The sequence below is a fragment of the Rhinolophus sinicus genome, chromosome 15 (genome assembly GCF_057876585.1).
Source record: "Rhinolophus sinicus isolate RSI-liver-muscle chromosome 15, RSI-T2T, whole genome shotgun sequence".
Classification (NCBI taxonomy): domain Eukaryota; kingdom Metazoa; phylum Chordata; class Mammalia; order Chiroptera; family Rhinolophidae; genus Rhinolophus; species Rhinolophus sinicus.
Genome location: NC_142515.1, coordinates 129,067,612 through 129,079,826, shown reverse-complemented (window position 1 = coordinate 129,079,826; position 12,215 = coordinate 129,067,612). Strand labels below are relative to the sequence as shown.

Sequence of the window (12,215 nt, the reverse complement as noted above, 5' to 3'; positions counted from 1 at the left end):
TTTTTTATTATTAGTCTAAGTACAAACAAGAAGGAAAGAAGTAAACTCATTTTGTAAAAACATAATGCATTACAGAAGATAGAAAGGATTTGGGGGTTAGCCACAGTTCACGTCCCTCAGATGGCTAATTATGGGGGGGCTCTCAGTTCGAGAATACTAACTGGACAGAGACATGTGCATGAAGCAGACCTAGTTCACTGTCAGTTATTGGTCCTAGTTTATCTTCCTAAGTTTTGCTCATCGAGAGGACTCTAGCATGGAAGAGGCAACACCAGTAAAAGAATGTTCTGCATTCTATACTATATCCCTTTAACTGTCCTGTTTCCCTACAGCTCGGTCATTTTTGCTCTCGTCATCTTTTAAAACCCATCACGGTGAACTTACCTTAGAGTCCACATTGAAGCTTAAGAGTGGCAGAATATGGTCCCCCCCCAAAAAAAAAAAAAAAAATATGCCACCTGGGCATATGGATTATTTTGTGCTAAAGGCACTTAAAAAATAGTAGATACAAGAAGGGGTGCTCTAACCTCCCCCTTTTCTTCCTGAAAGCAGGAGATAAAACCCCCACGTGAATGATGCCTTCCCTTTACCAGGAAGAAAGGACCGTTCTTATCACCAGAGACCGGGAGTCGAGGCTGAGAGAAATCAGTACAACGGACCTTGGTAAATAACTCTTACCGTCCTTTAGTTTCCCCACATAGTTCAGTCGCTTTTCCACAACTATCTCTCTTTGTTCAGCCTAGTATATAAACACTCAGGCCCAGACACTTCTTTGGGTCTTCCTTTTCCTGTGAAGCCTCCATGTACATGTAAACATAAAATCTGTATGCTTTTCTCCTGTTAATCTGTTTTGTGTCACCTTAATTCCCAGGCCCGGCGGGAGACCCTAAGAGAGTAGGGGAAAATTTTCTTCCCCTACAAGGCCAAGTATAGATATTACATCATGGCTCAGATTCTTTTAAACTACTTTTTCTCTACAGCATGCTGTTCCTGTAATCCATCTGGAATGTTCCTAAGGTTAGGATTGGGGTAATCATAGGGCTCATCTTCCAAATGAATCTACTTACTTTCTGGCTTCTTGCTTTTACCTGCCTGCCTGCTTGGGGTGGACATTAGAGGAAAGCACCCGTGCAGGAAGTGCGATAGACTTCCAAATGGCACAGCTCAGGAGAGAGAACTAGGCACCCATTTCCCACATGGGTGCTGTACATGTTTAGTCCAAAAATTTCTCTTAATAACCTGTGATGACCCACTTGATGCTTTTGTTATGCAAAAGTTGTTTCTCTTAAAAAAAAAAATCACTGTTAATATTTGAATAAAAAGGGAAGATACTACCTATGCATTGTAAGCAAAAGATTTTTGTGGGCAGTTGTTTTTAATAAGATTAAATGTTCCCAGAATATTAGTTTTAATTCTCATTTAAAGGATCAGCTTATCTAGAACTGTGGCAGAAGAGAAACAGAAACATGCTTTTGAAAAAGTAAGTGTGGCGCATGTTATGTGAAAGCCCTGCATTTCTAGTCATGGCTTGCTGTGTTCAACTGAGTATACGGTCAGTCAAGCTAATGGGGAACACTTGGCGGAACTTTGTATTGACTTGGGCTAAGAGCATAGTTGCCTTTATTATAGTTACATTGTTAAGAACCATATGTGATACACCAAAAAGAGTATCTTTGGATTACTTTTTTAAACTTGGAAATTGAACTATAAAATTGTAACACAATAAAAATAAAACACGGAAACTTGGAAGAAAATTAAATAGAAAATGAATTAAAGTACAAAAGTGTTAAACCAGTTTTGTCATGTCAGAGTGACAAACAAAAATAGTAATACAAGGCAAAATTGGCATTACTGGCCAAATTGTGTGCATCTTGAATTCATTTGTGGTGTGGAAATTAATTCAGCTCTTCAAATATATCTTTCTCTCCCTCTCTCTCTCTCTCTCTCTGTCTCTCTCTCTGTCTCTGTCTCTCACACACACAGACACACACAGACACACACACACACGTTCAACTTCTTTGTGCCCAATCTACCAGAGAGCATTATTTCTAAATTAATTATCTTCAACAAACGTGTTTTAAATACCCTCTACATAGTAGCTAGTCACTTTGGGGGTTATCAAGTTAAGTAAGACTGGTCCTCCAGGAACTTACAGGCTAGTGGAAGAAATAAATTGTGCACACAAATGATTATAATCCAAACTGGAGTTGCATAAACACCGTAAGTGAGGTACGTGACGGTAGAGGAGCTCCAGAGACATCAGTTTGCTCGGGGAAACCAGAAAAGTCTATGGGAAAGAGTCATGTACTGTGGGCTTTGCAGGCTGGTGAGATTTTCATAGAAATGACGGCAGAGAGGATGGCAGGACTGATGTGAACCCAGCAGCCCGAGCAGTGACACAGACACAGCCACGTGTAGAGGAGTGATGAGCAAGCCGTTCCTTTCAGCTGCAGTATAAAAAGTGGTGAGCAGCTGGTGGGGCAGGGAAGACAGCCTGAGAAGATGGGTGACACCGCTGGTTTCACTGAGATTGTCCTTTATTCAGGAGACAGTGCAGGTCCCCCAGGGGTTCTGGAGGAAGAGTGTGGCAGGCTCCAGTTCAGAAAAATGGCTTAATGCAGACTGTAGGTTAGACTGTAGCTATGGAGACTGGTTAGCAGGTATTTGCATTGCCCAGAAAAAGGGGCGAGCGGGGATGCACAAGAGGAAACAAGGCCAGCGGGATTTCTGAGGCGGAATCTCTAGGACTTGGTAATCATGAGAACTTGGAGCTACAGGTGTTGGTTACCTTGGTTATAGCCAGGTAACTGAAGGTAAAATTGACCTAGCTGAGGCAGAAAGTTCCCAAAATCCAAGGTGGGAGCGATTGGAGTCAGGGACCGAAATGACAGCCCACGGGTCTCTCACCTCTCTCCTCCTTGCAGGCTGACACCAACCTTTCCTCCGATAGCAGCACTTTTTTCACATGGCAAACATGGTCACTGGTGTCTCCTGAGGTTTGTATGGAGCTCAAGGACAGTAGCCCAGCAATGGAAATCCTAACACTTGGCTCCAGGGTCCCTAACTACCACTGTGTACTAACCCCTGTGTACTAACCACTGTGTACTAGCCACTAACCACTGCGTACCATTGCTCCTCAGAGGCTCGCTGGATCTGCCTTGAACTGGTCACCTGAGGCCAGGGAAGAGAGCATCCTGTAAGACCGCGGCCATGCAGCCGGGATGGGACTGTTCTTAAAGGAGCAGGGCTGGCAGACAGAAAAGCATCTAGAAAGCCACTGAGCAAAGACAACTCCAACGTAGTGAGCCAGCGTGCTGAAAGGTAAGCCATCGGGCCGTAACCATTTTCCAGGGGACACAGTGAGCCTGACGTGGACTGCTTCAGTCTGTGCTGGCCCCTCACGTAGGTAGGTGTATCCGCCAGGTAAGTGGGAATGAGAGGGCTGTGCATCCAGATGGAGGCTGAGATTATAAATCCAGGAGGACACTCAGAGCAGCAGTAATTGAAGCAAAGGGCGTGGATGTTTGTTGAGGAAGAAAGTATGGAGAGCCTGTCCTGGTTCTTGAACCAGACTCAGTACAACAGGATGTATCGGCCTGCAGTCAGAGCCTGGGTAGCTCCTGGTAACAGCTCCGCCTCCAGTTCTCGATTCCCTAGAAAAAGTCAGTCTCCCCGCTGGGCCACAGGTTCTCTGAGGCCTCCGTGTCCCTTCTCCGTGGCCTCCGTCCTGCTTTGCAGCCTGGCATGCACATCTGTATGGACGGCATCAAAAGGATTGATCTGCCTCTGGGTTCCAGTTGGTTTGGCCAATAGGACACACTGGAAGGACCCTGGTATCTAGGAACAGGATGAGGTCAGGGACCTATTCTCAGCTCTCTTTCCTCGCAGGGTCCTGGTAAGTTAGCTACAGCACCCCCAGACCACAGCTCCTGGCAGCAGTTAGATCTAGGCTGTGGTACCTGCTCGTTCAGCTTGCTCCTGCGGACCTGCAGGCTGTAATGACTTCCCGGTGTGACTAACTCCACAGTACGGCAGGGTGCAGCTTCCTCCAACCCTACTCGGACTTCTGCCAATGGAGGATTAAACGGCTGGACGGCTGGACGGCTGGATGTGCCGTTAATTTCTTGCAGGACCTGACAGCTGCCACCCTCCCATGGCAGATAGGTTTCAGCTCCTGTGCCAGTTCTAACTGATGGGTAGGAGCTACTTAGAGCTTCTTCTGTGAAAGATTCTGAGCCCGTCTCTGGGATGTTAGTGATTTTGAAGGGCAGTGGTTGATTGGGTGAGGATGGGGGAAGAGTAGCTCTCTTGCCAGGTGTTGTCAACCCTTGTCTGGATCGTGACAGTCGCGGTCACCTCGTGGGAGGCAGCGAGAGCAGTCTGTCCTTCCCTGGCAGGACTCGGGGCCTCGCCTTGCTCTGCCTCCCACATCTTGTTACTACTACCTGCTTTTATACCCCATTGAAACTCAGCCTTTGGGCCCGACTCGGTGTTTTAGACGGTGTAACGCTGATGATTTCTTCAGGGTTAATAAGCTGGCAGGAGAAGCCCAGCGAGCCTTCCTGGGCTCCGAGGGAACAGAGGCGCCTTCACAGCCAGTGTTGAGTGTGCGTCACGCAAAGAAAAGCTAAACGACTATTGTGCCGCCAGCTGAATAGCACAGTGCCAGGCTTTGTGGGGTGTGAGTCGGTGAGAAGCTGGGGCTCCTCCTGGAGAGCTCCAGCCTGTGAAGAACACAAGCACGAACACTGCTAACGACAGTTAGCAGAACATTCTGCCCAATCAGTGTGGCCAGCACACAGCCCTGAGCATGCCGGCAAGCCCCATGCACTGCGTCCTGGACCTCGCTGAGGGCTGTGGGGACAGGTTCTCCCTCCCACGACAGGGCCAGTGTGATGACCAGCTGGAAGGATGAGTTTCCGGTCTGCCTGTGAGCCACCCAGAGACGTGACCTCCGAACCTGGCTCATTCGGTGACTCTCCCCCTACGTGACCTCTGTCTAGCTCTTTTCCTAACTCCATGCTCGCAGAGACCTGTGCCATCATTTTTTGAGTGACATGGCTCCTCTCAGTGTTGTTTTGTGTTGTTTTTTGGCCGGCTGTCCTGACCTTTTGGTTACACATTAGACACAATGCCAGGAAAGAGGGTGCTGTGAAGAGGTGTAAAGGACGAGAGGACTTCTGACCAGGAGGATGGAAAGTAAAGGCCTCCAGGTACGGGAGGCTCGCTGCTTCAGAGAAATGTAATGTCTTAAACTTTTCCATGACTAAAAGTCCTTAGAGTTTTCCCCAACCCCTCAATTCTCCCAAAGGGGCGTCTGTGTTTGGGGCGTGTCCAGTTGGATTCTAGAAGCCGAGGCTGAGGCAGGGGTTCTTGTGCAGCGACTGATTGATGGAATGTTCTCAAAAGAAAGCTGTGAGGAAACGAGGGCAGCAGGACGCCTCAGAAGAAGCTGGCGCAGTGGGATTTCTGCCGCAATCCAGCCCTGGCGTGAAGTGGCACCGCAGAGTTGATGCCCTGAGGCAACAGGGATAAGTTGTTTTCCCCATGGTGGTCAGTCTTGGTTCCATCGTTGGGTGGGGTGGATTTGGGGCAGTTCCCTGATGAGGGAAGTTCTCTGGAGAAGGGTGGCTCCCGGAACTACTATCGGCCAACAAACACTCAGAGCAGCTGAGGATGGGTTGCTGTTCAAATAAAGGGGGTGGGAGGGACCAACAGTGCCCACGAGAAGGAGCTTCTAAGGTGTCCAGGCATTGGGCCAGTGTCTGGACCTTTGTTCTTCTACCGCTCTGTCATCTGGTGGTCTCCATTTATTAGCAGACACGACACTGGTACCGCACAGAAGTGCTAACCTGTTTGGTCTTTAGGTGGCCACTGTCAACTGAGACGTCACTGAGAACTCATGTGACCCCCAGACATAGCCCCACCCCAGCCTAGAGGGCCCTACAGCCCTTCTCTCTGTCTGTCTGTCTCTCATAACCCTCCCCCACACACACCCCCAGGCCTGGGGGGCATCAGTGCCTGCGCTCCACCCATTCTTCGCTGGGTGAACAAGGTGTGTGGGTCTCTGCGGCAGACTGCGTCTTAGGGCATGAGGCTCCCGACTGGGCATTCTGAGAACTTTCCAGTAGATCCTCATCAGCTACCCTGCAGGGTTGTAACCCAAGAGGAAGCAGGACGAGCCCCTTCTCTGACCCACACGCCAGCCACTTCCTCTGAGTTGCTTCACTGAGTTGCCTTCAGCTGGGGCAGTGCTTTTCCAGGCTCTGGCCCTGTGGGTCCACATCCACTTTCTTTATAAGGTAGTGTTTATGTCAAACTTCATTTGGGTGTTTTTTTCTGTTGATTACTTAAAACTTAACTTTTTGGAACAAAAAAGAAAAAAAGAAAACAATCTTTTCTCTAAAAAAGCCCTGATTTTTTTATTTTTCTTTCGTAACTATTGTCTCAGCTATGAGTTTAAAAGGTCTATTCTTGAAACACAAAAGCTGAACAACAATTCTTTCTTTGTTATTGCAGTTCTGCTTTAATAATTCTAATCCTCCCTGAGGCTGTGGGTGCCTCCGACTAAGTAACCGGAGGTTTCAGAGGAGAGAGAGGGACAACCCTGCCACTGCCCGGAGGGAGCAGCAGTAAGACCAGAGGCTTGGAACAGCACAGGCCCATCCTGAGATACTTAAAGGCTGGGACGTTTGCTGGAGAGGAGGCTTCGTGCCAGAAGGCAAATGGAAAATGAATGTGGAAACACAAAAGCTTCCAGAGGTTTCCGGTTCGGGCCCAGTAGGGAATCCCTAGGTCAGTTACCCTCCCCGGGGGCTGCCTTCACAGGACATGTCCAGACTTGCAGGATCTGTTCCCTAGAGAAGAGAATGGGATGGAAAAGAATGGGACGAGAAGCCACTTTAAATTTGTTCAAGGTGTTTCAAATAGGCAGCAGTGGACATTTGCCCTAGGTCCCAAATGCCTACTATGAGAGAATAATTAAAAAGACTTAAGAGCTTAGTTCAAAATATATCTGGCAGCTAAATAAAACAATATGGAACCAGGGAAAGGAAATACGGTTTTTCGTCATTCTAGGAAACACAGTTGAAGAGGGAATATTATTTCTGGTTTAAAAAACAGAATTAATATTATAGCATGGTTGAGAACAGTAATTTAAATAAAAGCTACAGCTATCCAGTGTGTTCCAGAAGCTCACCAGAGTAAACTGAGGCATGACCACATAAGCCTTTGGCGTCAGATATTTGGGTCAAAGAAATATTTGGGAAAAAAAGCATTTTTGTCTATTTATAAATAAATATTCATAATTTATCTGTCACTTTTTGGACTTTTATTTGATAATTCATTATCAGTCAGTCAGCTCTGAGTTGGTTTATAATTGATAGTCATACTGTTAACAGTTACTGAGTTCTGATTCTATGCACTTCACATAATAACTCATTTATTTCTTACAAAACCCTGTGAGTTGGATACTATCATCTCCCTATTTTATACCTGAGGAAACTGCGGAAAAATTAAATAAGCAAATACTATGTACCAGATACTAAGTGCTTTGTATAAAAAGAAAAAAAGAAAAAGAAAAAAAAACACCTGAGATTCTACTATTTTCCCCATTTTGTAGATGAGCAAATTGAGACTCAAACAGGTGAATTTGTTTTAAGGTAATACAGCTAATAAGTGATGGAAGAAGAATTTTAACTCAAGTCTACCTATAAACCCAAATTCCTGGCTCATATAATGTTGAAAAGCTAGAAATAATCTGTATGTCGAGTAATGAGTAATTTGTTAAATAATTTAATAGTACATCTATATAATGGAATATTATGCAGCCATTAAAATGATGATGAAAATATACTACATTGAGATATAAAACAAACTTTCCAGTTGAAAAAAGGCAGGTAATATATACACGATATAATTTCATTTTAAATATATATATATAATATGAGCATATACACATTCCTAGAAAGGAATATAGAAGCAAATTGAAAATGCAGGAGCTCTTATAAAGGGGGTCAAATATGCCACCCCAAAATATGCATCTTTAGCATAAGGATTATTTTCAGCTGATTATTTTGAGAAACTGCAGACACAGGGGAAGCTCTGAAACAGAGTAGAAGTTGCCCTATTGTAAGGGACTTATATTTATAAAGGAAATCTCCATTTGTGAGTAACTCCTTCTCAGTACCAGGATGGGGTGAATGACTAAGTCACAAGAGAACACTGTTAGTGAAGTCCCGGGTTGGATAGCAAACCTTACCCTTTACCGTGCATTTCCTGGTCCCCTCCCATAACTGGTTTCTCCCTTCCTCCTTTAACATCTTTCTTCTGTCTTTAGCTGAAAATGGTATTTAAGGTGGAAGCTTGGGCCGTCCGGAGAGTTATTGAGTCTTCCTGGGAATCTCCCATGTATACATGAGGTGTACATGTTAATAAACTTCTGCTTGTTTTTCCCTTGTTTAAATCTGTCTTTTATCACAGGGGGCCTCAGCCAAGAGCTCAGAAAGGTAGAGGGAAAACTATCATCATAGAACCAGATTATTGCCTATTGAATAAGATAAGCTTCCTTAAGTCCACACTAATGTACAGAAACAAATGAATGAGGAGAAGAGAAAGCTTTTCCTTACAGTAATGTGCTACCTAATGTGGAAGGAATGATGGAATTAGGAAATCACTTGGCATCATAGCAGAAAATCTTACACTTCCAGACAAAGAATAGAACTTTCACAGTAACTTACAAAGGGAAGATAACCAGACCACTAGTAACGGATTTCTTATCTGCAGTTATGATTGAAACAGACAATTTGCATTTCCATTTCCAGACCATTGGCAATGTCCCTACATGAAGGAAAGTTACCAGTCACATGTGAGAGCCAAGTAGTTTTCACACATTGCAAGGGCTCTGGAAATATCCATAGACCATTCTGACAAAATTCTCTAACTGAAAGAGAATCAAGTCTCATGATAGGGAAGATGAAACATTCAGGAAACATTGATGAGCAATGAATCTTATAATATTTACAATTAAATTTCAGTGAATGACGATAGTTAACTGGGGACTATACTCTGTTAAGAATTTTGAAACAGGAGGGATATTCTGTGAGAGAAAACATGGTAATAGTGTGGGATTGAAGTCATCTAATTAGCTCATCCAAAATCAAGATTTGGACAATAGGGAGGATGTGAGTAGTTAAATGTTTTGAAGGTTTCATTTCAAGGAAAGAAGGGGAGAAGCACGGAACTAGCCCTCTGGATCATCCGAGATTTCATCACGCTACTCAGAATGGCGCACAATTTAAAACTTATGAATTATTTCTGGATTTTTCCATGTAATATTTGAACTGCGGTTGACGGTGGGTGACTGAAACCACCTAAAGTGAAACCACAGACTGGGGTGGGGGGGCTACTGTAGCAAATACCAGCCACTATTTCATAGGACAGTTATGCCACTTTGTAAATGATTCCTGTACAGTATTTGTGAACAGTCACTTCACACAAAGGCCATTGGTGAGTGCTGTGCATGAGACGCTTGACCACAGCAGCATTTGTAACGATGGTAAAATGCCATCGAAAGGCCCCAAACAGTGGAGAGTGAAATGAATCATATACATATCCACTTGGTGAAATTTAATTCTTAAAATAGGAATTCTGTAAGTCATGGAGAAAGATAGGAAATTATAACATTAGCCAAGGAGAGTAGAACACAAAATATTCCTAGCCTATGATTGCAGCAGTGCAGAAAAGGACATTAGCCAACGAGCAAACAGAAGGGAGCACAAGCAACATAAGAAGAACCGATGTCTTAGGCTCGTGGAATGTGGGTGAAGCCCTTTTCGTCTTCGTTACTTCTGTTGTCACACAGTTACTTAAGCACTAGATGAAATCAAAGGCTTAAAACACAGGAACAAATGGGTGGAAGTGGAAGAGGCAGACTATTAGACAAGGCTTGAGGAATTTTGCAGTGGAGGGAAGCAGGAAATGGCTGGTATCTGGAGAGGGGTGTGGCGTGGAGGGAAGGGAGGGGCTCTTGAGGATGGGAAGGAGCTACATATTTTTATGCTGATGAGAAGGTTCTGTTAGAAAGGAGGAAAACTGAAGCTGGAGGAAAGCCCTTCTACAAAAAAGGAGAGGAAATGTGGCCTGACGCTGAGGTGAAGCTGGGCAGAGGGCAGGGCAGGGGTCAGGGAGGCTGGCTAGCTCATGGCTGGAAATTGAGGGAATTCTATTCTGATTGATTCCATTATGTTCAGTGAAATAAGAAGTAAAGCAAGGAGTCAACTAAGAGTGGGGCTTGGTTGGAACTTTGAGGAAAAAGAAGTGCGAAATGGTCTTAGAGGTTGAAAGAATTAATGGATCAAGACAATATGGTAGAATTTCCTGAGACAACTGAGGGGGTGGGGGCGGTAATAGGCCTTATTATTGACATACCCTGTGCCAGACAGCCTGTCTCAACAGTGCAATGTCCATGCCTTGAACACAGACTCGTAGTTTTTCTTTTTTTCTGTGCCTGAAAGAAACGAGTTCGGTTTCAGTGTCACGAATTGCTGTTCTCACCGCTTTTCATTTTATGTGTTAACAGTGATGTTGAAAGTACACTTGGAGTGTCAGCGTACGCTTCCTCTCTGAACGCTTGATGGTTACACGAGAACATCTTTTGGACACGTCAGAGTGAGCTGACCCTGGGCACTGATGTCACCGCCCACCAGCAGCCGTGACCTGTGACTTATGGGTGTGAGGTAGATTGTAGGTTCTCAAGAGACTCAATACCCTTCAACAACTGCAAAAACTAAAAGAAATACGCATCAGTTTACTCTGCATGAGTGATGCAGTTTGGGATTTTTTAATTTGCTGGCTTGAAGTGAAGACAGGGCCACACAACTTGCATGACTAGCTCCTCTCAAATATTAGAGACTTTCTCCAGCCTACACATTGATGTCAATAAGAGTCCTTAATACCAGTGAGGTGGAGGTGACGGCACACTGGGATTTATTCTAAGTGGATCAGGAAATGGGGTAGACAAATGAATAGAAAATCCTGAAGGAAAACAAATACAACAGGAGGAAAATGAAAATCAAGCACTGAAAAGAACTGACCAAGAAAAATGGGCACTGTATATTCTACATTTGGTTCCTTTAAAAATGCATGTTGCATGAGGAGCGTGGCGAGCAGAAAAGAACAATTGAAAAGTAAGTGTACGTGACTGGGATTTCCTTCCTATTCCCCAGAATACCCAGCATAGGGAGCCTTTTTGTCCACCTCTGTGCAGAGGTGAGAATCTTTCCCTTCCAGACTAAAAGTCAATATCCTGGATATTTACAGCCTGAAGTTATTGCCTGTGAAGTCGTTTGAACATTGGTGTTTTAGGCACCTTCCAGGTAATATTGAAATGACTGTTCCTTGGCACTTTCCACACTTACGTCTAACAAATCACAAAACGAGAAATATAAATGCCCAAGAAACTCATGAAAGTGTTCGATGTCTATAATAATTTTGAAAAGTCAAATTAAACCAAGTGAACTGCCATTTTTTTGGCATGTCAAGTTATCCAAAGATTGTATTTAAGACAATACCTAAAGGTAAAGAGAGAAGGGACTCTCACCATGCTTTTGTAAAAAGTGTAAACTGACACAGCTTTTTCAAACCAGCTTGATAAAATGTACCTCAAAATGTTAAACCATTCATCTATTGAATCAAAAGAATTTATTGAGGGTCTTCTATATCAAGGACTGGAAATTACATTCCATCACTTTATAGATATTACATAAATAATTACAAGTGCAGTGAGTCCTGTGAAAGGGTAATCAAAAAGAAATAAAATCGAGGAATTAACCCTAAGAAAGTAATTAGAATCAAGCAGTAAGATTATTTAAACAGTGAGAAACACCTAAATTTCTATAGACAGTGGATTAAATAAATGATGGTATGTCTGTGCAATGGAATAATATGATGGCATTAAGAATAAAATTGTAGAAAAATATTTAATAACACATAGAAATGTTTATAATATGCTGGTAAGTGGAAAATAATGTTATGAAAGTGTGTTCAGTATGACCCAACTTTGTAAAAACAGAACAAAACAAATTGAAACTCCACATATCTCTATCCTATCCATTTATCTATGAAGAATATATGGGAGTCCCTCCTTATCCACAGTTTCAGTTACCCGCGGTCAGCCAACATCTAAAATATTAAATGGAAAATTCCAGAAATAAACA

General features: G+C 43.8%; 1 protein-coding gene across 2 annotated transcripts in view; it reads left to right on the top strand.

Annotated features, from left to right (window-relative positions):
- Positions 1-12,215, top strand: part of BBS12 (Bardet-Biedl syndrome 12) — a 53,443-nt gene that overhangs the window by 35,591 nt on the left and 5,637 nt on the right. Inside the window, exons 7-10 of one of the 2 annotated variants that reach the window (XR_016019095.1) lie at positions 553-663; positions 3,141-3,321; positions 6,520-6,795; positions 10,580-11,186. The gene's annotated coding sequence lies outside the window, so the exon portion shown is untranslated. The remainder of the gene's footprint in view (positions 1-552; positions 664-3,140; positions 3,322-6,519; positions 6,796-10,579; positions 11,187-12,215) is intronic. The other variant, XR_012498229.2, reaches the window with a different exon arrangement.